At 41.0% G+C, this 26408-nt stretch overlaps 1 protein-coding gene across 3 annotated transcripts in view; it reads left to right on the forward strand.

The window, feature by feature from the left end:
- The window catches only part of PCSK2 (proprotein convertase subtilisin/kexin type 2), a 191608-nt gene that overhangs the window by 112350 nt on the left and 52850 nt on the right, over positions 1 to 26408 (forward strand). The gene's annotated exons all lie outside the window — the stretch shown is intronic.

Below are 26408 nucleotides of genomic sequence, written 5' to 3' on the forward strand. Positions count from 1 at the left end.
TTCCGTGGGGACACACGTGCATCTTAATTGCCCTAGTGCCCCTGGTTGTTAGAAACTTGCATAAACACATGCATGCAAGCACACAGGAACATGAGCACACACACTCACAGGAGTACACATGCATGCACAGGAACATACACACACATATGCACACAAGACTGTGAGCACCCACATGCACTCACAGACACACATGCGTCACACAGACAGAAACCTGCATATGGATACACGCTAGAACTGGCCATCATGTTGGAGCCGCAGCTCAGGCCAAAGGCAAACAGACAAGGCATGCAGCCTGGTGACAAGAGAAAAAACTTGAAGTGTGAAAGAACAGAGGGCCAAGGAAATAGGTACAGGGAGGGGTGAGGAAGAGAGAGACTTGGCAAGGTTTAAATCAACTCTAGCTGATGATATTGAATCAGAGGGTGGAATTGAGCCATTTGGGTTCTTGCTGGACAAAACCAAAGGCAGAAAGCCAAAAGGTGTAGCAACTCGCATTACAACCATAGCTTTAGGAAGTAAAAACGTTATCTTTTTTTATTGCTTATGACACTGAGCATGTAGTAACCCTTGACAAACAAGAAATGTTAACCAAGAATCACAATAAGCCCTGCTGGGCTACAACCACACACTGTAATTTCTGATTCAGCAAGTCACACACTGCTTTCCTTATGAAACCCACAAGCCCTTTAAATAGAATCGATCACTTTATTTTAACCCAGGGGAGTATAATATTCAGGCATTGGTGTGTTGACTTAAAATTATCCAAACTAGTTCTCAGCTAGTAATGTATTTCTGTAACCTCCAGATCTAGGTATTAAAAAAATGCTATCTTAGTAGTTGAAGAGGCTCATATTTAGAAGAACAAGGGCTTAAATAGGAGAAAGGATGGTTAATCAGCAAAAGTGTTTGGGGGTCAACAATCTGGGCCATTTGTCCTGGAAAGTGTGTTTCCATATTGCACAAGGCAAGTGAGGATTTTCCATGTGTTTAATGCACTGGATATCAAACAGGGTTCTGCGTGGGTCCTGTAAACCAAGAAGGGTATAAATTGTGCTGAGCATCTTTTTTAATATTAGGAAAAAACGTTAAATGAATCATTGGCACAGTCCGGCCAATATGGCCCCAGAGGGAAATGACAGAAATTAAACCAAAGCTATATTCCCAGAGATGATACTCCAGGCATGTAGAGTGTGGAGTCTGAGGACACAGCTGTCCCCTGCTCCCGGAGGTGTCTTCCCCACTGCGCACACGATGGAGCTGCCGTGGGGGGCTGGTCACTTGCTTCCTTGAAGGAGCTGCCCTGACGACGCAGGTGACCTTGGCTGACTGTTCCGGGGCCTCCCCGCTTTCCCTGCGTCCCCAACAACTTCAGGGCCCTGTGGATGTCTCTGATGGGCAGACCCGATGTTTCTGATGGAGAGACCAAGAAGCCCGCGCACTGCATTTTCTCTAAGGCTCTGATGTGTCGGGGGGCGGGGGGGGGGGGAGCTTTTCCTTACCCAGATGTGGCAGGCGGCGGTGGGTTCGGCCTCAGGAGGCTGTCCCCACCCGCGCTCCACCCCCCCACACACGCAGAGGCATTGCCATCCCCCACCGTCCCCTCCCACTCCAGGACCCAGCGCCTCCAGAGCAGCCACATTGTTCATCTTGCCACTTGGAGACTTCAAGGTGGGTGGCGCCGGTCGTCGGGCTGGAAAGCTGCGGGCACGTGGCCTCCCTCCTGCAAAATGCCCAGCCCCGCCAAGACCGCGGCCACTCATCTTCCCCTTCCCCCGCCCAGCCTGGCGTTGCCTGGCAGGCCGCTCCCAGCACCAGCTGCCAGATTCAAAAGAGATCGTCATTCACTTGGGGAAAAACCCTCCGGGGCTCCGCTGAGCCGCAGGTACAAGGCTAGCGGACACACGATTCATCTGCCCAAAACCCTCATCGGAAGTTGGAAACTGAGACCTGCCAGCTGCGCTCAGATCTACAACACCGGAACATGCCTGGAGAACTCTGCGTTCTGTGAGTGTAGCGTTCTCTTTTCTTTCTTATCCAAAAACATTTTTTCTAACTAAAAAATAAATGCATGCTCTCAGTCACAAATTTGAACAAGCATAAAACAGATTCAAAACTAGCCATAATGCTACCACTCTTAATATTTTTACATATTTTTGGCCTTTCATTGCTATGTGTATATTAAATAATTTTAATGAAATTTGGCTCTTGTTGCATATTCTCCCCTTCCACGTGATATGCCATGAACATTTTTATATTATTAAGCGTTCTCCGAAGCATAATTTGAAGGGCTATACCTCATATCGTAATTAATTTAAACATTCCAGTCCCCAGTTGGAATGTTGCTTCCAAAGAGTATCCCACTCCAAGAGGGAAACAGCAGAGAGTGACATGAGTATATTCCAAGCCACAACCTGCCAAGGAGAGCTGAAAGAACTGGAAAAGTTTATCCTGGGGGGAAAAAAAAAAAAAAAAAAAAAACTTAAGCACCTGAAGTAGGTTTTGTGGGATGAGTCATTCAACTTGTTCAGTAATTTCAGAAAAATTCCCACCAATGGGTGGCAACTGCAGAAGGAAGATTTTAATTCAGTCAAAGGAAGAACTGTCTAGTGATGAAGGTTAATCAATAAATGAAATTAATGAATTCTCCATACCTGAAAATGTTCAAGAGGAGGATGGATGGCCACTTGCCAGGGATGTCGTCGAAGAAATGACAATGTCTATGCTAAACTTAAACCAAATGACAATTAAGAATTGAACAGAAGATGTGATTTCTGTACAAAACTGCACATCTTGATAACATCCATCCAGAGCAAGTCTTCAACGTGCATCCAACACTAGGAACCTTACAAAGAAATTATATATATTTACACACGGCTGTGAACATTTTCTCCCTCTTTGGCATATATGAGAAAACTGAACAGCCAAATATCTCATCCTTAAAACCTCAGCAGAGAGCCCAAACCACTGGTTTTTATGAGACACGGTGTCTCTCCCACTCTGTGTAGAGTGGAGAGTGACAACTTTGGAGCTACTAACCACATTTATCTTCTTTATTTTTAATTAAAAATTTTACACTCTCATTAACAGAATGAGGATGGCAAATAGAGTAGACCTGCCCAGGAGGGCAATGAAATCAGTGGATAGTGATAGGCTCGGAAATTGTTTGAGCAGAGCATCGACAGGCGGCTTCACACCTTGTTAAGTGACTTAATGGCTCAGATGGAGGGAGCTAGCCCGGTGCCCTTTTAGAGAGGGGCACTTTGGAGAGGTCTTTGTTTGGGTTTCCCCAGAAGCAGATGAGGGTTTGAATCCAAGTAGTTCATTTGGGAGGTGATTCCAGGAAGCAGAGGTAGAGGAGGGAGGAACGAGGCAGGGAAGGGAACAATATACAGGACATTATCAAAGAAGTTAGCACAGTGGGTAGCTGGAGTTGAATCCCATGGGGGAACTCTGGGAGACAGCATGGAATGTGGATGGGATACCCAGGGAGGCCCCAGCAGTCTTGGTTGAGGGCTGGTCCCAGGAGATGTTAACATCACAGCAATTCCTACCTCCCCACAGCCTGGGGAAAGCCCGTAGCCAAAGTGTGGGTACAGGCAACTGGAGGTCCCCAAGGACATGAGGGTGTCAGGTCAAAGGGATATGCAGCAACATCTGCCCCAGAGAGGATGCCTTGGGAATTTATTAAAGGTTAAAATAAAGATGTTCTGTGTTGGGGGGCGGGGGGAGGAACCCTCCTCCTTGTTACTGATTTATTTTCAGTGAGTACTGAAAACCCCACCCAAGGCTCTTCAGAAAATTTCTTCCTAATCAAACCAAGCAAAATGTTCCCCAAAGCAGAATTATATTCAAACCTTGGTTATTCTGTATATTAAAAGAGAGGGATCAGAGTTTGCTGGTAGTCCAGTGTTCTTTATATTAAACTGAGAAAATACTTGGAAAACTGCAAATCAATATATAAATGAAAGTCGTTAGTGCTAATTTAATTTGACAAATCTGTACAGAGTCCATTGCATGTTAGGAGCAAAGGATAATAATAGCCACTTGTATTATTACTCTATTGTTCTGTGATTGAATTTAATCGGAGGGATTCCGTCCCACTGGTGAAAGCTTACTATTCCAAATAATTGAAATTCTCTTTTTTCCACCCTAATAGTAATAACATGAAATGACTAAGAGACTATTTTAGACCAACTTAAAATCAGTGCGTCTTTTACCCATCTTCACTATACAAACTAGGCGTTTTCTGTAACCCAACCCAACCACTGTGTATTGGGTCTGTTACATGCAAACCCCAGGAGAAGAGAGAAATCAGACACCGGCACTCTGTAGAGAAAGCTGCAGGTCAGTAAGGACGCAGGTGTGTCATGCAGGTGACTGTCAGGTAAAGGGAGGGGTATTGGCCTTCTCGTCCAGTAGGGTTGTAGGCTGATGTTCACAGGGGCTCTGCTAGGTCTGTGGAAGAGAGGGGGACTTCCTCAAGAACACATGGTGTGTGACTTAGGTGGCAGCTTTCAGAGCGGGGGGCGTGGGGCGGAGGGCGCAGAGCATCTCCTGCTCTGCTAAGGCTACAAAGGTGAAGAAACGGCTGCTGGATCTGTAGAAGCCCAGGAGAGGGTTCTCTCTGTGTGCTGAGGTTTCCTCACGGGCAGACTCTGACACAGGATTTGAAGGTAAGTAGCTCATTGGAGAGGAGATCCCAGGGAGCACCAGCCAGGCAGGGAGAAGGGAGGGGAGACCGGGAGGGACAGCAGCCAGGAAAGCAGATTGCCCCTGAGGGCAACGGGAGCTTAATCTCACTGGGGACCTCTGGGAAGCAGTGTAGACAGAGCCTGCCTCGGAGTTACCCACCAACTCCTGTCCATCACTGGTTGAGGGCTGCTACCAGGAGCAGGGGTGAGGTGGGGAGATAGGGGGACTGATTCTCAGGTTTTCTGGCCCACCCTACAGACAAGCAGAAGAGGGTCCCGCAGACAAAGGGAGTCTTCAGGCAGAGTGGCATGTGTTGACAGTCCGCAGCCACCCCCCCACCTCACCCCCAGTCTGTGGAAAAATTGTCTTCCATGAAACCGGTCCCTGGTGCCAAAAAGGCTGGGGACCACTGCCTTGCCTGCAAATACATCTTGGCCTGGCGTCTTCCTGTGCCCTAATCTGCCTCGCCAACCCCTTTCCTGGCTTCCCCTGGGGGCACATCCTTCCTAAATCAGCCCACAATCCTTCATCTCAGGATCAGCTCCCAGGAATCCTGATCTGCTTACATCTAAGCCATCTAGAGCTTCAGGCAAAGCAGAATTTTCCATCCTATGTGGCCAAGGCAGAGAGAATCTCTGACGTAGAAATAAGATTAACTCCTCAACCATGGCAACCTTGCTGCTGACTCCCAACCTATGGGAAATTATTTTTCACAAAGAAAGAACCCTTAATTACTAACCAATAATTAAAACCTGAAGCCAAGAACAGGAAGCCAGGGTTTGGCTCTTAGCAATGTTCCTTAACATCATACTGAGTATTAAGGTGAGGTCTGCAGTTTCCCTGTGGCACGCAACCTCTCCACAGTAAGTACTCTGCTAGGCGGAAGAATAAGATGTATTACAGTGTGTGGGAGATGTTTTCATTAAGCTATGGAAAGAGATGGATTATGTTTTATAACTCAAACGTTGCCAATTTTTAAAATAAGGAGTTTGGTGTAAATCTAAGCTATTCAGGGAGCACTAGTTCAAGGACTCCTCCTTGAGTCATTGCAAGCAAGAAAAAAAAATGCAGGGTTTGATTTTTATGGTCCTTGGTTTCCCCATCTGTAAGACAGGGATGACTGTCTTCCCCAACAAGATTCTGATTGTCTTCAGAATCAAAGGCAGATGATGATCATTCAGGTTGCTGATATGAGCACGGAGTCTTTGTTAATCTAGCAAAAAATATAAATTGAACTCCCGAAAGTGCTAGAGACATTGAAGCTATTCTGGTATGGATCTTAGACCACTCTCCCTACTCTTCTCCACCATCCCCCATGAACATATGGGCACATACCCTGGAACTTCTAGAGTATGTTCCAGAAGACTCAGTGGGAAGAAGCCAGTCCCTGTACAGTTATTTGATATAGTCAATACCTTTTAGAGATTCTTACCATGCGCCTTATAAACAAAGATTATGCTGTTTATGAGCATGTTTTCTGTGAATAAGACCATGGCCACAGTTCATAAACACTTCGATTAATCTTTCACAAGCAGTCACAACGATCCTACGCCACATGGCAGCTTTGTTGGGGAGTTTTGATTCGTTGCTTGATTGGTTTCAGCTCACACAGCCATCTCCCCTCACTTGGAGAGGTGACTGTTCGTTAACAGGTGTGAGGTCCGTGTTTTGTCTCCCATCTCTTCTCCCTGCCTTGGTTCTGATATGTTGGCCTCTATAATTTGGTCCTGTTTTCTCTGTTGACTTCAGCTGAACAGTGAGCATATGAGTTCCTGGCATTTGTTGAGTATTTACTGTGTGCTTGGCCTTGTGTTTTACATGCATTGTCACATTTAATCTGCATAGGAAACCCGTGAGGTGGGTACTTTCTTATCCACCTCTCACAGATGGGAAACTGGAGATCAGAGAGGTTTAGTGGATTGCCCTAGCTCACACAACCAAGGAAGAGCAAAATGTGAAGTTCACCATCCGTCGTGCTGACTTCATGTAACCAGGCCCCCCAGTCTCCTGCATCCAGCAACGGCATCGCCATGGGTGCAGTGACTAACGTCCCAAACACTCCAATCCTCCATCCCCCCTCCTCCTTCCTCTTTCCCCTCCTGTCTCTGTGTCCACTGTAGCATCCTGGACCAAACCAACATCACTTCCTTCCCAGACTACACAAAAGCTTCCTGCTTCCACTTTTACCCTCTGCAATGCATTCTCCTCAACACAACCAGGAAGGACATTACAAAGAAAAAAGCAGAGGAGGCCATGTCACTGCCCTGCTTAAACCCAACTGGTGGCTCCCTCCTCCTTCCCCGTGAGGCTCAGCACATACTTGCTCTCCATGGATCGGGCTGAGCAATCCAGGATTTTCTCTCATTCAAGGCTTAGGAGACTTTACACTGGCTTTTCTCACAATTGAGTCCACCTCCACTTTAATAGCACACCCCGTTTAGTCCCTTCTTAATTCTGAAAATAGTCTGAAGCCATGAATTTGTTTATGTCTTGTTGCGTGTTTGTGGCTCCCTCCATTGAAATATCAGCCCCAGGGGGGTGGGGATCCTACCTGTCCTGCCCACCTCTTTACCCTCATACAGCACAATGGCTGGACCAGAGTAACCAATGGTCGATAAGCGTGTGTGGGATGGCTGACGGGCTGAACAACGGACGCTTTGCTTTTCTCTTTTTCTTTTGCCTTCACCCTTTAATTTCTTCTGACCATGCTTTCTTCTCACATAGCTCCCACTTCCGCCTTTGTTATGCTCTTCCTTTTGTCCTGCTCATAGTAGAAATTATTTATTTATATCTCAGTAAACACCAGCATTTGGCTATGAAAGAAAAGCTGTTGGTCAGTGCCCCCCAGAAGACAATCCCCCTAGGAAATGACCACAGTACTTCCTGGCTTCTGGGAGAACTGGTGTATTTCTTCATAGCCACAAACCAAGCGACAGAAAGCCCCGCTGTCCAAGACTGCCTTGCCCGTCCCAAGAAAACAGAGAACTAGAGAAAGCAGCAGGAATGATTTGCTTTATGCTTTTAACTCCTTCATTTGCAGTACAGACCATTAACAGTAGCCATTTGCGTTCTCAAAGCATGCAATTTCAAGCCATAAAATGAACCTAGGTTTTTTTTATACTCAGTTAAATATCAAAAATTTTTTGAAAACTAAAAAAGTTTTTTTAAAAAAGATATACATGGGCATGTTCTTAGATAGGAAGCTTTGCTTATCCACTATTCCGCTAGGCGAAGGGAATTCCCAATGTTCACAGGGCTCTCTTGAGAAACGTGGTATTATAGTGTCATCGTTATTAATATTAAATTCAATGCACCATATTTATAAATCCTTCCAGGGGGAAACAAACCTGCCCTGGAAGCAATGCTTATAATTATGATCGTGCACTCTATCTGTTCCTCGCAGGGAATGCTTAAAATATCAATTTAAATGCAAATGAATCTTATCATTCCAAATTAGACTCATCGCATTGTGTTGAAATTAATATAGAAAATATTGAACACTAAATTACAAGTAATTAATATTGACACAAGTGAAAATATACACACTCATTTTGATATTTGGGGGACGAAGCCTTGTCTGTGTGTGTGTCACTGTGTATTACAAGCAGCAGCCAGAACACAGTACCCCTATTGCCTAGTGGGGCTGACACCCAGGATTAACGTGACAGAAATCCGAGGGGAGAAGACAAATGGCAATGATACATTTTAGGACCCCGTAAGCTATTCTTTGAGCCCGAGGAAAAGTATACCTGAACCTGTATTTAAGTGACTAGATATTATTAATAATTTAAAAATTATTTCCCAATACTAAGAAGCTATAAGCAAAGTTTTAAAAATTATAACATCTCTCTTAAACATAAAGACCTTTGTCTCCTCTATTATCTAACCTAGGAGTTGGCAAACTGCAATCCACAGACTGGCCACCTGATTTTGTAAATAAAGTTTTATCAGAACACAGCCATGCTCATTTGTTTACTTACATCTATGGCTGTTTTCATGCTCTAATGGCCAAGAGGAGTAGTTGTAACAAAGACCGTATGTTCTGCAAAGCCTAAAATCTGCTGAAATCCCCTGATCTATCCAGTTGTGTATCAAGATGTAGCAAGATGGTTTTGTTAGAAACATTAAGTCCAGAGAGCTGCGATGCGGGTCCAGTCACTGCTGCACCATGTTCTAGCTGTGTGCTGTCTGATAGGCTGCTAAATGTCTCAGGGCATAGCCTCCTCGTCTGTGAGCTGAGCAAAGTGGACTGCTGTCTGGTATAACTCTAAAATCTTATGAAACTCTCCTCCTTTCTAATAAAATCCCTGATTAAGAAACAAAAGCTGAATTGGCTTGGTAAGGAAATGAAATTGTCAAGTAGTTTGAATCTACTTAATTTACTTTTTGAGAATGACAGATATTAAGTCAAAGTTATGCTCCTTTTCCACGCATGATGCTCTATACGTTAATCGCTGGGACTGAGTGATTTCAAAGAGTTTTGCATTTATTTACTGTCTTAGATGGGATTCCCCCAAAAGCTCATTCTGAGGCATGGATTCACAGGCAAGCATTTTATGGGGGATTTAGTCCCAACAGGTAGGAAGTGAGACAGGGAAGGGAGTCAACATAGGGTATGTAACAAGTGAGTTACCACTGTAGGCAACTGGAGCTCAGTTCTGCTGGGCAACCCTGGTTAGAACACAGAAGGAAGAAAGAGTGGGGGTACTAGTACACCAACTCCCATCAGTCATTGGTTGAGGACTAATACCAGGATGGACAAGGGAGCAATTTCCTATACTTCTGGGCTGCCATATCATGGACAGATTGGTCTCCAGAGATAAAGAGATAAAATACTGACAGGTGGAAGTTGAGTCAATATGCATTGAAATGCTAAAAGCAAGAGGTTATGGGTGGGGTATTCAACAGCATCTGGTACACTTACAAAATCAGAGGTCTCCAAATTATTTAATTACACAACCCTGTCGGTAAAAATTTTTGAGCAGGCTCTCCCACTATATTCATTTACTCAGTAGATGTGTATACTACTATAATAATGGGCTATGTACATTATAAAGCATATCCAAGAAAGGCAATTTTAAAGGATAAAATAAAACCAAATAGTAAAAAAGTTAAAATGTACACGCATGTTCATAGTAACATTATGCACAATGGCCCAGAGATAGAAGTTCCCCCTTGTGTGTGGCTTTTCGTGAACTGCTTGAGCATCCTCACGACATGGCTCATGACATGGCAGGTGACTTCCCCCAGAGCAAGTGATCCCAGAGAGGAAGCAAGATGGAAGCTACAACGTCTTCTATGGTCTAGCCTCAGAAGTCACACACCACGATTTTGCAATACCCTATTGGTTGTGTGAGTCCAGCCTTGTTCATTGTGGGGGACTATATGCAAGGTCATGAATCCCAGGGGGCAAGAATCACTGGGGTGCAGCTGGTAGGCAGAGATGAGTTGATGAATAAAGCAGATATGGTCTCTACCCTCAAGACCTTGGCACTTAGAAAGTAAAATAGACCCCAAAGAAATAACCTCAGAAAGAATTGTTTATTTACAACTGGGTGCACTCTCATGATGGAAGAGTACTGGATGCTATAAATGTGTTTACCATGAGGAACTTGATCTGGGCTGCTGAGTGAAGAAAGGTTTCCCTGGAGAAACTATCCCTATGCTGATGATGCCTTCAGGATGAGGCGGTGCTAGCCAGGTGTCTGGCAGCAGAAGGAACAGCTCGTGCAAAAACCATGAGACAGGATGTTCAACCCTTTCAAGGATCTGAAGAAGGCCAGTGTGTGTGTTTGGGGTGAAAGGAGAAGTATATCAAACCAGGGAGGGGGGAAAATGGCATGAGATGACATTGGAGAATTAGAAAGAGAACCAATTATGTGGGCTTTGTGAGCCATGAGGATTTACAACTTCATCCTAGGAGCAAAGAGAAGCTTGGGGCCGGGGGCAGGATCACATGCCTTGATTTGGCATTTTTCAAAAATCTGCCTACTATGGAGAAGGATTGGAGGTGGAAAAAAGGGAATCAGGAAGAGCAGATGGGAAACTTTTCTAGGAGGAAGAGTAATTGCCACAGAGCTGATGTGTGGGAGAGAGGGAAAGAGAGAGAGGGAGAGAGAAAATAGTTAAAGCACCCTGAACTTAGGAGATGCTCACTAAATGTTATTTCTCTCTTCCCCTTTAAAAAAAAAGAACAGAAAAGAAACCACAGGAACACTTAAAATAAGATGATATCTGCAAAACATGTATCTGTAAAAAGAGCAGATGAAAACCCTGTCAAATAGTACAGGCCTCATTAGGCACCTCGTAAGCATGAGCACAGGGGTCCTGGAGGGGTCTTGTGTATGGGAAACGCAGAACAGGAGTCAGCAGCGGGCTTAACGCCTCGCTCCACCAGCAGCAGGGACCCGGACCAGCCCACGGAGAGCTCTGAATAGCATTTAGGATGCTTAATCAGAAAGCATGCAGCGTTGATCTGGAAATTAATTGGATGCTCGGATTTTTCACACATCATGGAGAGTTAGATATTACAAAGATTTTGACAGGAATATATTTAGTAACAGTATCACTGACGTTCAGCCCCAAGCAGGGACCGGTATCTTCTCTGGGGCTCATTATATTCTGAGTGACAACGGGTGCTTAGTAAATCTCTTTTGATTATGATGATCAGCCAAGTTGCTCAGAGTGTCTTTAGTGCTAATGAGGAATTGTACCACAGTTGGGGTTTTCTAAATACGAACTCAAACCAGGATTCTCATGACCTGCTGTGCTTTTATGTATTTAATCATTTTGACTTAATTGAGTCACTATTTTAATAGATTGTTTTTAAAGTTAACTGTATGTTACCACCATAAATGGAAAACCTCACTTGACATATAAATAAGACAATCATAAAAAATAGATACAGTCCACCCCTAAAGTCCCCCATATGCTGCCCACAGTGGGCACAGCACAGCCTGAGAAATGCTGGACTTGGATGTGCTTGTAGCCAAGGGTCTTGGAAGGAACAGCCAGAGTCATCAGTTCACACAGCTACGGTATAGGGAATGTGTCCTTTTATGATGTAGGATATGTATGACATAGGGTATCTGTCCACACAGTGATTGCTATAGGGAAAGAATGGTGGAGAGAGAAAGGGAGATCGCTCAAGTGAACAACAATGAATATTGGCTGAACCCGAGAAACAAATGCTCTTTGGTACATGGAAAGCGTGTGAACATATATGCTCAGGCTTAGACTTCGCAGCTCCAGGGACCACCAGCTAAAAGAGACTAGTCTTCTGGACTTTCCTGGGGCAGGGACCATTTAGCTTGTGTGTCTCTAATCTTGGGAGGCGGGGGGCAGTGGGGGACCTGGAATGCGAAAGGGTTCAGTACAGTTCCCTGGAGCCTTTCCTCTATAGGAAAATACCTACAGATATACCTAAAGGTAGGTATTTGTGAGGCCAAAACCTACCTGCAACCTCATACATTGCTACTGCAAATGTCAAATGGTGCAATCCCTTTGGAAAAAAGTTTGGCAGTTTCTTTTTTTTTTAAGTTTTTATTGATACATAATAATTGTACATATTCATGGAGTGCATGTTATATTTTGATACAAGCATATAATATATAATGACCAAATCAGGGTAATTGGGACATGATTCACCTGAAACATTTATCATTGCTTTATGTTGGGAACATTTGAAAACTTCTAGTTATTTTGAAATATAATAAATTATTGTTAACTATAGTTGCCCTATTGCACTATTGAACACTAGAACTTTTTCCTTCTATTTAACAGAATTACCCCTTCACTAAGACCTCTTCATTACCCCTTCCCACCACGCTTACCAACCTCTAGTCGCCACCATTCTATTCACTACCTCCATGAGATCAATTTTTTTAGGTCCCATATATGAGTGTCAAAATGCAATATTTGTCTTTCTGTGCCTAGTTTATTTCACTTAAAATAATGTCCTCCAGTTCCATCCATGTTTCTGCAAATGACTAAATTTCCTTCTTTTTCATGGCTAAATAATATTCCATTATGTACATATACCACATCTTCTTTATCCATTCGTCCCTTAATAAACACTTAAGCTGATACCACATTTTAGCCGTTGTGAATAATGCTGCAATAAACACAGAAGTACAAATATCTTCTGGTTACATTTTATGTCTTTGCCTCACCCAAGTGAGGTTTAGAGGCATGCCCTTCCCCTCTACAATGCTCACCATGTCCCTGTCCATTAGTTGTGAGTTTATCCCCCCCAAGCCCCTAATACCTGGATAGTGTTGATCAGTTAGTAAAAGTTGGCAGTTTCTTATAAAGTTAAACAAACAGCATGCAACCAGCAATCTCACCCCTAACTATATACCCAAGAGAAACAAAAATGTATGTTTACAAAAAGATTTATACATAGCATCTTTATTTATATCAGCAAAAACTTGAAATAATTCCAATGTCCATCAATGGGGGAATGGATAAATAAAATTGTGATATGTGCATACAATGGAACACTGTTCTACAGCAAAAGGAACAAACTACTGATACATATAACAAAATATGTGTAACTCCAAACATTATGTCAGCTAAGGAAGGCAAACACAAAAGAGTACATACTCTCTGGTTCCCTTTACATGAAGTTCTAAAACAGGCAGAATTAAGTTATAGCAATAGAGATCAGAACAGTGGTTGCTTGAGGTAGGTGGAGATTACCTGAGAAGGGCATCATTCTCCAGGTTGATGAAAATGTCCTCTATCTTGATGGCATTGATGGTTTCATGGGTGTATACACTGCCAAAACGCATTAAGCTGAACACTTAAGATCACATATCTTACTACACATCAATTATTCCTCAATAAAAAGTGTGATTTAAAAAATAACCTATTATCAAATGAGCCAATTTAGAAATCAAATACCACTGAAGACACCCTGTGAGTGTGGGAAGAACGAGAGTGGGAACCTGACCATGTCCTGGAAGACTTAAGTCTCAGCGTTTCCACCGCCCACCTGGGAGATATTTACCCACCTCCCCAGGCTGTCTCAAGCATGAGAAAAGATAATAGATGTCAAAGCACTTGGAAACTCTCCCATTGCTCTATGAGCCGAAAGGGGTATTGTTTAAATCATTGTTACTAATTCTTAGAAATGCATCCCTCTTTTTTCCATATTTTCATTTTTAATATAGAAGCAAGGCTTGCTCATCACCAAAAAGATTCAAACATTACAAAAGTGTAGATAAAATAAAAACTGCAATTTCCCTCCTCACCCCTCTCTCCTCTTCCTCCTCTGTACATCCCACTCACTTTCCAATTTCGGTGACGTGGCAGTTCTGTGTGGATCCTTCCAGATTCTTTTTCTTCCCATACTGAAATCATACAATACATCCTATCATGCAACCTGCTCTTTTATTTAATATTCTGTCCCACAGTATGGACACACCATAATTTATTTAACCAAGCCCCTCCTGATTGATATTTTGGTTTTCCCCTAAAGTTTTGCTGTTATAAACTACAGGATGAATGTATTGCCTTGAATATAGATCTTTTGATCCTTGCGTGAATATCCCTTTAGAATAAATTCCTAGAAGTGAAATTTCTGGGTCAAGTAGTACATGCAATGTTAAATTTTACAAACCTTATCAAATTATTCTGTGAAAAGATTGCATCAATTTGCAGTCCTCCCAGTAGCATCACTTCTCATTTTGATCTCAAAAAGAGGAAAAACAAAGTCGAGAAAATGTTGAAATTTTCAGACTCTCCAATGCCCTTGAAAAGTGTTAAGTGGAGCTGAGACCAACATGTCCTTATTTTCACTGCTGACTTGAAATTTCCATAATGAGGAAATAAAACACATGATTTAAAAAAAAAAAAACTTTTAAATAATGAGATTAATGAGAGTTGAGAGCCTGTGACTTGAACATTTGCTGGTGAATAGATGTAAGGATAGAAACAGTGTTGTGTCAATTACTGTAATTAACCAGAAATGAAGATGAATGGAAAGACCTCCCTTGCCAGCCCAGCCTCACCTTAAATGCTGAGTAATGAGCTACTGGGAGCTGAGTAATGAGGGCTGGGAGGCGGGACCTGGGCTGGGACTGGGAAAAAGGAAGCAGCTTTTATTCTCCAAAATGTGTGCTGGGTTCTCAGAAACAGAGACATCCCATCCTACCCGGGCATCCCAAATAATCCCTATCTCATGTAGCTCATCCTTCAGGAAATAGGACACTTTCCAACTAACATATTTAGGCTCTATTTCCCCCAAGGTTTTTTGGGTTTTTTTTGTTGTTGTTTTTTTTGCTTGAATAGAGTTAAACTCTTTCTGAACCTAAGAAAATATGACCCTGTAGAAAACTAAGGTTGTTCTGGTGATGAAATGCCCAAACAGGAAAAATACTCAAGGCAGTGCTTCAGTATCTTATGGACCAAGTCAGAGAGAATTCATGATCCACCCAGTCATCGTTATTGTCAATTGTTTTTTTTTTTTTTTTTGGAAATAGCTCTTTAGAATAGAAAAAAAAGATTTAAAAGAAAAGTCAGTACATTCCAAAGCTATGCTTAGAAATCATCTGTAATTCTCTACCAGGATAAGAGCACTTTATTATCACATAAAATTACTCTAGTCAGGTAGCCAATTACCATTTGTTTAATTCACTTTTTATTTACAGAAAGTAAAATTTACTCTTTTTAGTGCACTGTTCTCTGAGTTTTGACAAACGCATTAAATCATGTAACCACCACCACAATCAAAAGACAGAAGACCATCCCATCACCCCAAAACAATTCCCTCGTGCTGTTCCTAGTAGTCAATCACTCCCCACCCCACTCTGTCCCTAGCAACCATGCATCTGTTTTCTATCCCTATAGTTCTTTCTTTTCTAGAATGTCATATAAATGAAACCATACAGTATTTACAACCTTTTAAGTCTGACTTTTTTCATGCATTTGTGATTTATCAGTGTGATTGTATATGTGAATAACTTGTCCCTTTTTATTGCTCTGTAGAGTTCATTTCATTCTATGATGTGCCACAGTTTGTTTACCCATTTCTCAGTTGTGGGACATTTAGATGACTTCCAGTTTGGGCAATTATAAATAAAATCATCATATACATTCACACACAGTTTTTGTATGGAATTAAGATTTCCTCTGTTATTTAATCTCTAGAAAATGTAACTGTCCTCAGAATGCATGGAACCTAGAAACAGTTCAGTTGCCTCCGGGGTGGAGAATGCTCTTCTCTGTGAATATCACTCTCTTATGTGGCAGTGGTCTGGAAGTGAAAGGGCTGTGACCTGGCCATGTCTGGCTGTCCGTCCCAGCTGTGCTCCCAGCAGCAGATAAGGAACTCAGAATGTGGACTTTGATGCCTTCAGTTCAGTGAGTCCAGAAAATCACTTGTCCATTTGTATTTTAGGTCTTATGTCAAGCAAAGCCAAGATACTTCATTTCTTTTCCTCTTCCTATCAATTTTTATATGTTAATAGTTCCATAAAGATTTATAAGCAAGTAGGTCTTAGGATTTTTAACTGAATGAAAGCAATTTAAGTGAAATTCTGATTATTTTTCTGTTTGAAATTTTTTTGGAAAATATATGCAGTTCCCAAATTTGAACAATAAATGTGCATTTATAATGCAAGATTATGTTCCCAGAAAGCTAAAAATAAAGTTAAAATTATCATAATTATACAATCCTTATTGTACCTCGACTCTAAGACCAATTTTTGACGATGTATCTTTAAAAAGAGGAATATTTTTTAAATTTTTCTTCTTTTCAATCACAATTGAACACAGCTGAGTCAAATCCAATGACTGTTCGATGGGGGCTAAAGATCTGCTGTTTGCAAATGATTTTGAACTTGATTTTGAAATTTCAACTGTATAAAATTTATGAAACCTCTGTTTTTCTCTCTAGTGTCAGCTTATTTCATTTTTCCATTTTCTACTTGTTTTTCTAAAGTAACAAAGAAATGTAATTAAATATGCAAGTAATGCTGCTTACAACACCTCCATAGTGAAATGTGGTATAAATAAAGGTGGTATTACACTGGGACATTAAAAAAGGAGGTTTGGGAATATCAACATTTATTGTAAAAACAGACAAGTACAGTAAGGAAAAGTTGAATGTTTAAAGATTTGGAAACTCTTGGGAGCATGCTTGTGTTGTCCTGCCCAATTCCAAAAGCAAATAATTGTATTTTAATAATTTTGTTAATGTACAAAACATGAGCAAGCTCTACCTGACAACTCCCATAATGTCAAATGATACTAGAGTCAACAGAATAACTTAACCAATTCTTGTAATTAGTTTATTCATTCATTCAACAAATTTGTTGAGAGTCTGCTATGTGGTCTGCCCAGTGGTGTCAAATAAAACACCCAGGCCATGTGCTTGAACCACTTATGGTGAACTGGGGTTGGAAAAGTGAACTAAGTACTATGAAGGGACATCAATGCACAGCAGAGTAGCATGTGGGGAAGGGGGTCAAATGAGCTCTCTTCTTGGTTCTTGAAAATGGCAAGAATGATGGTGGTAGCAGGTATGGTAAGGAGCACCATGAGTCAGGGCGTGTCATCTCCAAAAGGTCTAGAGCAAAGTATTTCTTTCCCGAGGGGCTAATGTACCATAATTCACGTGTTGGAACCCCTGTTAAAAAGGGATTGTGTGATTAATGTGGATTCTGGGGTTCCATCTTGTAGCAACTTAATAAGGTATGTGCATAGCCTCCAAATGAAGGCCATAATCACTTTTCCACAGTTTATGAATTATGAAGTTGGATTCCCATCACAAATGCTGTCAAAGTTTTTTGGCTTCAAAACCAATTAAAATGATGAATAGCTGCGAAAGGAACCAGAAGTGCATTTAATCTTTCTCCAGAACAGTTGGGGATCAGTTTCTTTTCTTTTTTTTTTTTTTTTTTTGTCACATTTCACATTAGCTGGGAACATAAAATTGGTCTTGCTCAAAGGTAATACTCAAACAACTTCTTCATAAAAAGGAACTGATCCACTTAGCTTTTTTTTTTCCATCTATAAACACTGAGATATTTACAATGTGCCTTAAGCTTCCTTTCTGCTTATCTCCCAAGGTCATGACATTCTATTTCCATCTTCTCCTCTTAGCAAGGTTTTCCTAAAAAGAATCACCAAAGCAAAGATTAACTGTTTGAAGCAAAAAGAAATAAACAAGAAGATGGCTGACAAGTTCTTGAAGTTGGTTCATTATGGAGCAAAAGTGGGTGGAAACCCAAAGCCGTGAGTTCCACCTCATGTTGTTAGTCCTGATCTTACTGCCATTTAATATATTATAGATCCTTGTTTGCTGATGATATGATCTTATATCTAGAAAACCCTGAAGACTCCTCCAAAAGACTCTTATAATTGATAAATAAATCCAGTACAGTCTCAGTTCACAAAATTAATGTACACAAATCAGTAGCATTTCTATATACTAATAACAGTCAAGCTGAGAGTCAAATCAAGAACTCAATACCATTTACAATAGCTGCAAAGATAATAAAATACCTAGGAATATACTTAGCCAAAGAGGTGAAAGATATCTAGAAGAAGAGCTACAAAATACTAATGAAAGAAACCATAGATGACACAAACAAATGGAAAAAACATCCCTTGCTCATGGACTGGAAGAATTGATATTGTTAAAATGTCCATATTTCCCAAGGTGACTTAGAGATTCAGTGTAAAATACTGACATCATTTTTCACATAACTAGAAAAAAACAATCCAAAATTTCATATGGAATTGAAATAGAGCCTGAATAGCCAAAGTAATCCTAAGCAAAAGGAACAAATCTGGAAACATCACATTACCTAACTTCAAATTATACTACAAGGTTATAGTAACCAAAACAGCATGGTACTGATATAAAGGCAGACACAAAAATCAATGGAACAGAATAGAGACCCAGAAATAAAACCATATAGCTATAATTAACTGATCTTCAACAAAGCAGACAAAAACATACACTGGGGAAAGGATGACTTATTCAATAGATGGTGCTGGGGAAATTGGATAGTCACATGCAGAAGAAGGAACCTGGATCCCTATCTCTTGCCATACACAAAAATTAACTCAAGATGGATTAAAGGCTTAAATGTAAGACCTGGAACCATAAAAATTCCAGAAGAAAATGTAGGAAAAAACTCTTCTGGAACTTGATCTAGGCAAAGAATTCATGACTAAGACCCCAAAAGCAAATCCAGCAACAACAAAAATAAATAAATGGGACTTAATTAAATTAAAAAGTTTCTTCACAGCAAAGGAAATAATCAACAGGATAAATAGACAACCTACAGAATGGGAGAAAATATTTGCAAACTATACATCTGACAGAGGACTAATATCCAGAATCTACAAAGAACTCGACCAAATCAGCAAGAAAATAACAAATAAACCCATCAAAAAGTTGGCAAAAGACATGAACAGATTTTTTTCAAAAGAAGATATACAAATGGCCAACAATCATACGAAAAAAGACTTAACATCACCAATCATCAGGGAAATGCAAATTAAAGCCACAATGAAGTAACACCATACCTCTGTCAGAATGGCCACTACTAATAAGTAAAGAAAAAAAAAATAGATGTCAGCACAGATCCAGTGAAAAGGGAGCACTTATACACTGTTGGTGGGAATGCAAATTAGTTCAACTGCTATGGAAAACAGTACGAAGATTCCTCAAAGAGCTAAAAGTAGACCCACCATTAGATCCAGCAATACCACTACTGTATATCTACCTGAAGGAAAAAAAGTCACTGTATCAAAAAGACACATACACCCAAATATTTATCACAGCACAATTTATAATCACAATGATATGGAATCATTTGGGGGTATAGCTCAGGGGTAGAGCATTTGACCGCAAAGATATGGAATCAACCTAAGTACCCATCAACTGATGAGGAGATAAAGAAAATGTGTTTTGTATATATACCATGTAGTACTACTCAGCCATTTAAAAAAAAATGAAATAATGTCTTTTGCGGCAACTTGGATAGAATTAGAGACCATCATCCTAAGTCAAGTATCTCAAGAATGGAAAAACAAATACCACATGTTCTCACCTATAAATGGGAGGTAAACAATGGGTATATATGGTCATGAAGTGGTATAATGGACATTGGAGACTAAGAAGTGGGGAGCGTGGAAAGGGGATGAGGGATAAAAAATTTCCTGTGGGGTACAATGTATACTATTCTGGTGATGGGTACAGTAAAATCCTTGACTTCAGCATTATACAATTCATCCATGTAACAAAAAACACTTGTACCCTCTAAACCTATTGAAATAAAATGTATATACATATGTGTATGTGTATGTGTGTGTCATTACCTAAAACTTAGGTCATGATGTTCCCACTCAGTGCTGACTGTGCTGGGATAAGCAAGGTACTTACAGTCTCATAATTTATTTTTTTACTTTTTATCATAGAAAGGAGCTCTAGATGTCATGTAATGCAGAGAGAAGAGAATGCATTGAGTCAGAAGATCTAATTTTCAGTACTAGCTCAATCACTTCTAGCTGGAAAACCTTGAGCAAATCACATAACCTCAGTGAGCCTCAGTTTTCTTAGCTGTAGAATGGGAGTTACAATATGTAATTCTTAAAACTGCTGTGGGGCTCAGATGAAATTAATTTGTGTTGAACTATACACAGACGTAATTTATTTACATACAAAATTTGTTTGTGTATGTATAATAGCAACAACCCCCACGTGATATAATATCTATTACCCACATAGCTGTGCTTTTGACAGGAGGAAGAAACATTGTGTAAGATGTATTTAAGACAAAGTTTCCAACAAATGATATTTGGACAGAACAACCCCTTCCATGAGGTGACTCAGCTATCAGTGAACTCATCTTTGCTATTTTTAAAGCTGAAAAAGGAGAGGCAGGTGATCCTGAAGCTGTGTAATCAGTCACAGGGGGAAGGCTACAAACTAGTGTCTCCATCTTTCTCAGGACATCTGGACTCAAAGGTGGTGGACTTGACCTCACCAGCTGTTCAAAGGCAAGCAGAACACGGGCAGAGGCGGCGAGGGTGCAGAAGCCTCGAGCGTCTCTGCAACATCAGAGAGCACCCAGTTAAAAGGGAGGGAAACACAAATTGACTTGTACCTCATCACCTTGACAACACAAATTTCGACCCTGGCTGTTACATTATCTTCTGACTCCTTTTTCAGAACTGCGTCTGGTCTCACTCTCCTTGGGCTGATTTACACAGTTGTTCTTGCGGGGCCTTGACAGCACCTTCAGTCTTTATGGAACTGGGAGAATCAGGCTTGATTTTCTGAGCCAGCTACTTCCCTTCAACCTCAACCTTCCACCCGGGCAAGTTTTCTGCATCAGCTATTGTAAGCCCATCTGCAGGCTGCCCTGCTATCCTGAGTCTCAGGAGGGCACCTTAACCTCTTATTAAGTTATCAAGGTTAAATTCCACTGCCCTTGTTAAACCCATGTCCTTCCTTTTCCCTTCAACCTCAAATTAGCCATTGCTTCTGCATCACCCTCCCCTTACATGATAGGGAATGAAGTGATAATGGCTCACAGCACTGCTGGAGCTGGCTCAAGGTCGTGGGGGACACAGAGCAGTGAAGGTCATTGGGAAGGACCAGAAACCCAGCAGGACCAGCACAAGGAAGACTGGGAGAATCGACCAATTCTAGGGCAGGTGCATGAGTGGAAGGAGTCATGAACCTGGATCTGTTTCAAGCAGTATCTGTAGATACTCAGCTCAAATGTGGACAGTGAAGCCAAGCAAAGACTGATCGCAAAATCACAGCACACCTGTGGTTACCTGTGTGCATCTCCATTTTTACTAAATCCAAATTATCTCTTACTATACTCTTATTTGTCTATATCATTTGTTAGAATCTAGAAAACATATATCCTTTCTTTTCAGGAAAGAGGCAGGGTGTGAAAATTAGTGTGTGCTGAAATATAAACACATTTTAAGAGAGATGTTTTAACTCCTTGTGCTGTTCAAGCAGCTTCACATTTCATTTGTCTATAATTAGGTGTATTTTTTAAGTTTTGACAGAAACTTTATTTTAAGCAGCAGGAGGCAAAAATAATTCAGACCTTAATATTCATCACAATTTATTTAACAGCAAGAAACCCTTCACTCTGATATTTTATTCTTCTTTCTTGCAGAATCAATCCCCCCAACAGCCCTTGCCCACCAAAAGCACAAAAATTCAGTAATATTATTCATAATAAACACATGCTTTATCTCTCTTTCAGAACTAAAGGAATCCACTGTGACAACTCTGTTCTCAGAGCTGACTTTTTCCGCAGAAAGAACTTAGGTCTGAAATTTGCTAAGAAGTTCTTGATGTTCTCAAAATACCGCCTTTCAATCTTTGCTATTAGAGATTGAGTTCTTCACCTTTTCCCAATGTCCACTGTCTTCTGTTAAAGCAAATAATATAGGGAAGGGCAATGGACTGAATCTATTCACCACGCTAAGATAGGAATGGCTTATCAAGTTCAATTTCCTTCTGTCGAAGAGTTTCCATGGAAAGGGGAGGAGGAATAGTGGGAGACGATTATAACAGGGAGACTATGGGACTTTTGGATAAAGGCCATTTTCACAGGAGATAAATGATATCTCATTGTGGTTTTGATTTGCATTTCCCTGATGATTAGAGATGTTGAGCATTTTTTCATATGTTTGTTGGCCATTATTCTGTCTTTTTTTGAAAAGTTTCTGTTCATGTCCTTTGCCCACTTTTTGATAGGGTTGTTTGATTTTTTTCTTGCTGATTTTCTTGAGTTCCAAATAGATTCTAGTTATCAGCCCTTTATTGGATGTGTAGCATGCAAAAAATTTCTCCCATTCTGTATGTTGTCTGTTTGCTCTCGTGGCAGTTTCTTTGGCTGTGCAGAAGCTTTTTAATTTGATCAGGTCCCGTTTATTTATTTTTGTTGTTGCTGTGATTGCCTTTGGGGTCTTCTTCATAAATTCTTTGCCTAGGCCAATGTCTATAAGAGTTTTTCCAACACTTTCTTCTAGAATTCTAATGGTTTCACACCTTAGGTTTAGGTCTGTTACCCACCATGTGTTGATTTTTGTAAGAGGTGAAAGGTGTGGATCCTGTTTCAGTCTTCTACATGTGGCTATTCTGTTTTTCCAGAACCATTTATTGAATAAGGACTCTTTTTCCCAGTGTATGTTTTGTCTGTTTTGTCAAAGATTAGATGGCTATATGAGGATGGTTTTATATATGGGTTTGAAGAGAGAGGAACACTCATACACTGCTGGTGGGACTGAAAACTAGTGCAACCTCTATGGAAAGCAATAGGCAGATACCTCAAAGAGATACAAGTAGATCTACCATTTGATCCAGCAATCCCATTATTGGACATCTACCCAAAAGAACAAAAGACATTCTGTAAAAAAGACATCTGCACTCGAATGTTTATAGCAGCACAATTCACAGCCCAAGTGCCCATCAATACGTGAGTGCATTAATAAAATGTGGTATATGTATACCACGGAGTACTATTCAGCTATAAGAAACAATGGTGATATAGCACCTCTTGTATTTTCCTGGATAGATCTGGAACCCATTCTACTAAGTGAAATATCCCAAGAATGGAAAAATAAGCACTACATGTACTCACCATCAAATTGGTTTTAACTGACCAACACCTAATTGCGCATATAGGAATAACATTCATCGGCGTTGGGCAGATGGGAGGGGGGAGGAGTGGATGGGTGTATACATACATAATGAGTGCAATGAACACCATCTGGGGGATGGACACGCTTGAAGCTCTGACTCGGGAGGGGGGAGCAAGGGCAATATATGTAACCTAAACATTTGTACCCCCATAATATGCTGAAATAAAAAAGAAACACGGAGACTATGGATGCATGAAGGGGAAGTGGGGCACCAAAGACAAACCTGGCCCCCGGTTTACGAATAAAAGAGTCAGTGTGCACGTGAGTCCCTGGGGGTCCTGCAGAAATACAGACTCAGTTGGCCTGGGCTGGGGCCTGGGAGTCTGCATTTCTAACAAGCGCTCAAGCAATGTCAGTACTGCTGGTCCACAGACCACACTTTAAGCCACAAGGAGGCTAGAATTTGAGCTATTAAATGAAATCAGAATCTAAGGATTGCTCAAGTATTTGTCTTCTAAAAGCTCTTCAGGCAATTCTCTTGAGCAGCCTGAGTTAGGAACCACTGTTAGCTGATAACGGAAGACTGTATTAAAAACTCCATAACTAGTGTATTCGCTCATGAGCGCTAATGAGATACACCAGCTAGGGGCATCTTCCTCTCCAGTAGTGACTTGCTATTGTACCATGCATGCAGGGCAACTAGTACTCAACAAATATTTGTTCAATGAAAAAAATAAATGATGGGCTCAATGCATGAATGAATTGAAGCTAACAGTCTATAGATTGAAACGGATTGAAGCCATATCATTGAAATGGCAAGCGGCAGGATGGAGATTTGAGGACAGAAAGTCTTTTCCATAACTTTTTCAAATCACCCCATGTAGGTACTTAATTATTGGGCCACTTTTAAGGTGGACTCTGTTAATAACTAGAGCAGTCAAAGCCATAAATTTTACCATTACTTTATTCCAGTGTTTCCCAAACATCCATCAGTCACAACACACATTTGCAACTTTTGCCACTGGTGGTATTATATACCTAGCATGTTTCCTTAAATTGATTCACTTTTTTAAAACATAAATACATGTATTTTAAAGGGAAACTAGAAATCATTATTTCACATAGAAAAGGCACCAATATCCCTAGACATTAGTAGAACGGACTGTCAAAAAGAATGCCGTGAAAGCGATTGGGGCTGGATGTTTCTGCCCGCCAGTGCGTGGCTCTGTCAGATAAGGAAAAGGCTTAAGAAGGATAGGGAGGTTTTAAAGCCATGGGAGCACTTAATGGAGACTTTGGCATTGGCATGCTAAGGAGGGTTTTGAGGGGAGCCACAGCCCTGCCCTGCAATGCCAAGTTATTTAAAGCAGAAGGCAGGCACCCCATGTAAGCATCTCATGGAATGCCTTGCTCAGCCAATGATTTCCAAATTGTTCTTAGAAAGCCAAGGGCCACTATGTAGTACTGAAGAGGCTCCAGAAAAAAAGGAAATATTTCCAAGATTTCAGTCTCTAAGGAATCTAGTCATCAACATTACTTGTTTTACATAGAGCATGATTTTTGATTTAAAAAAAAAAAAAGACATTAGACCAAGCGTGGTGGCTCATGCCTGTAATCCTAGCACACTCAGAGGCTGAGGCAGGAGGATGGCTTGAGGTCAGGAGTTCGAGACCAGCCTGAGCAAGAGCGAGACCCCGTCTCTACTAAAAATAGAGAAAATTAGCCAGGCATGGTGGCAAGAGCCTGTAGTCCCAGCTCCTCGGGTGGCTGAGGCAGAAGGATCGCTTGAGCCTGGGAGTTTGAGGTTGCACTGAGGTATGATGACACCACTGCACTTCAGCCCAGGCTACAGAGCGAGACTGCCTCAAAAAAATCCTATTTCCATAAGGAAGAGCATCATCAACAGAGAACAAAGAAACAGGTTGAGCCCTGCTGCTGAAAGCAGGAGAATTAGCTTTCTCTTTGGAGGCACGTTTTCTGCTTAAGGCCTCAAAGGCATTATATCAACCTTAGATGAGCAAATTTAGTAAGTAAAACCATGTTGTTTAAAAAAGTGAATGGGCCATGCAAAGTGCTTCCCTGCCTCTTTAGTGAGGTGTGTCCCAGTGTGGGGGTTTAAATTATTAGCTAAACTTATATACTTGGATTTAGAAAGAATGATCCATTAATGCTCTAGGGAGCAAATGCACTAAATTATTCTTTTTTATTTGCTAGGTATTTGTTTTTCATTTAAATAATGCATGCAGTAGAATGTGGTACTTATGACTCTAATGCAGAAAAGCAAGACTGCATAGCTAGGAGAAAGGTATCTGAAGCCAGACTGCCTGGTCTAAATCCCTACTCTGCCCTTATCATCTGTGTGACCTTGAGCTAAGTATTCAACCTCTCTGTGCCTCAATTTTCTTGCTTATAGAATGGGGTGACAATAAGAGGACCCACATACAGACATTATAAGGAGGAACTAATGCATATAAAACATCTAAAAGAGTCCCTTGTACAAAATAAGCACTCAATATGTGTTACCTGTTATTATAATGGCAAACAAAAAATTACCCAAAAGGTTATGCAAGAAAACCATGTCTTCCTTCCACCCCAGAGCCCATGTCCCTCCCTAGAGACAAAGCTCTATAAAATGACTCTTGTGTTTCTCTCCAGAAAGACTGTACACACTTACCATCAAGCGTATCCCTCTCTTCTATGCAGATGGGAGCAAACTGTGCACCCATTCTGCACATCATCTTTTGTACATAACAATATTTCTTGGGAATGAGTTCATTGCAAGTTTCATATCTCATTCTTTGCCAAAGCTGCAGAGTTTTGCAACATATGGGTACAATATAACTTCTTTAACTCATCCCCAATGTTGGACATTTAAGTTTTTTCTAGTCTTTTACTATTATAAATATAAGCAAGGCAGCCATGAATATATTTAAACACACATCTTTCATATATATACAAGTATATCCTTCAGGTAGACTCTTAGAGGTGAGAGCACTGGATTAGTCAGTTCATTTTTTGGTTTTGATAGATATTGCCAAATTTCTCTTCAAAGAGATTGTACCAACTTGCACACCAACTAACCA

This window comes from Eulemur rufifrons, chromosome 20 (assembly GCF_041146395.1).
Source record: "Eulemur rufifrons isolate Redbay chromosome 20, OSU_ERuf_1, whole genome shotgun sequence".
Taxonomy (NCBI): Eukaryota; Metazoa; Chordata; class Mammalia; order Primates; family Lemuridae; genus Eulemur; species Eulemur rufifrons.